Source organism: Arachis ipaensis, chromosome B10 (genome assembly GCF_000816755.2).
Source record: "Arachis ipaensis cultivar K30076 chromosome B10, Araip1.1, whole genome shotgun sequence".
Lineage (NCBI taxonomy): Eukaryota > Viridiplantae > Streptophyta > Magnoliopsida > Fabales > Fabaceae > Arachis > Arachis ipaensis.
This window is the reverse complement of record NC_029794.2, coordinates 44,247,307-44,249,238: the sequence shown is the minus strand read 5'-3', so window position 1 is coordinate 44,249,238 and position 1,932 is coordinate 44,247,307.

Below are 1,932 nucleotides of genomic sequence, written 5' to 3'. Positions count from 1 at the left end.
TGCAAAAGGAAGCTTGCTGAGGAAAGGCCAAGACAAGGGACAGTAGCTAAATCTTCTCCCCTCTTAAGGTCATTCCTCTTAACAAATTGGAAGAAGAGGAAGAAAGTGAACAACATGTCAACCGTAGGTATAATTTCTCTTTGTTTTCTTTCTTTGCTTTGTTTAAATTCAATAAATTGGCATATGGTTACATTCTAACTTTGATGTTGCCTTGCAACAAATTGTTTTCAATCTTTTTGGATGATTGCATCAAATCAAAAATGAAAGTTTCACACTAAGATTCTAAGTTTGGTGTGCCACTTATTTCTATGTAATTTATTCAAGCAACACTACTTGTCTGCATGATCATAATGCCTCTGCAGTTTTATTTTCTCTTTTGATTTGACAATCTTTCATTCTACTTGCTTTAGTCATTTTTCTGTTTTTAAATGCTTTCAATTAGTTTGCTGCTTAACTGTTTTTGTTAATACCTCACCAAGAAATCCTTATTCATGACAGATGCTTCACTTGGTGATTGTATTTAACATATAATAGTTCCTTTTGTTTAGTTTTCGTTCAAATAAATTGACATAGGATTACATTCTAAGTTTGGTGTTGCTATGCAACAAAATTTGCTTCCAATTTTTACGGAATACTTGCATTAATTCCAAGTGAAAATGTCACACTAAGTTTGATGTGCCACTTATCTTTTATGCAATGTATTGTGCACACCTTCTTATCTATGCAATCACAATGTCTCTGTCCTTTGTGCCTTGATTGTTATCCTTAATTTTGCTTGCTTAAAGCACATGTATTGCTAATATTTCATTGTGTAAGACATTCATGATCCATCTTAGCCCCATAGCCATTGTTCTAATTGATGCTTGAGGATGAGCAAGCATTCTGAATTTGGCAAGGGAAGAGGAAGAATGGAAGGAAAAGGACAACAGTAGAGAAGATGAATTACAAGGTTGTAAAGTTCCTTTTCCTCTCCTTTGTTTTCAGCACTTTAAATTGCATGATTGTCTTTATTTTCTCTGTATGCATGTGTGTATGAATAAGCATAGTTTGATTACTGATTTCTAACATGCTGCTGTGACATTATAACTACCAACTTGAGTTTTGTGAATTCAAAGCAGTAAAGTATCATGATCATAAACAAACAAGGCCTTAAAGAAGAACTTAGCATGTGCATACAAGTATTGGAAGACTAGTGTGGTTAATTGTTGCTCAATTGCATTAGATTTTATTTAATTGAAGTTTTCATCTAGGACATTTTGTGAAATCTTTTGAAATCATGAAAACCTTGAAGAAGCATTTGCAAATTAAGGCAAGAAAGAAAAAGGGAAAGAATGAGAAAACTGAAGGCTCTGAGTACCAATGACAATTAATTTGTTAAGTACTTGTGGTGTTTATGTATCAAGCAAAAAACTTGAAAACAAAACACTTAGAGTCAAGGTTAGGCTCAAAGTGCAAAAAGCACTCCCTCAAAGCTCAAGGCTCTGAGCATCAATGATTAGAGAGTCAAGGAAAGAAACAAATGAGCTTAATGAAGTCCTCTAATTAAATGCTTGTGGTGCTTATGTAGCAAGTGGTAATACTTGAAGACAAAGCATTTAGAGTCGTAGTTTTGTTATCAACTCATGGGGCAAAGCACCCAAAAAGAGAAGCTAATAAGAAAATCAAAAGCTTGCTTCAAGGAAGAAGTATAAGGAAAAGATTTCATAAATTGAGCTAGATAGAAGCATCAATCATTTATATTTCTTTTGTGATTGTATCATGCATAGAAAACTAGCCTACCATGAACATTAACTTGCTATTCTTCTTACCTTGGATTGTCAATCTTTATTGCATGATTCTTTTCTTGCTTGGAGACAAGCAAGGTTTAAGTTTGGTGTTGTGATGACATGTCACCATGTCATGTTTTTCTATGCTTTTTCATACAAGAAATTG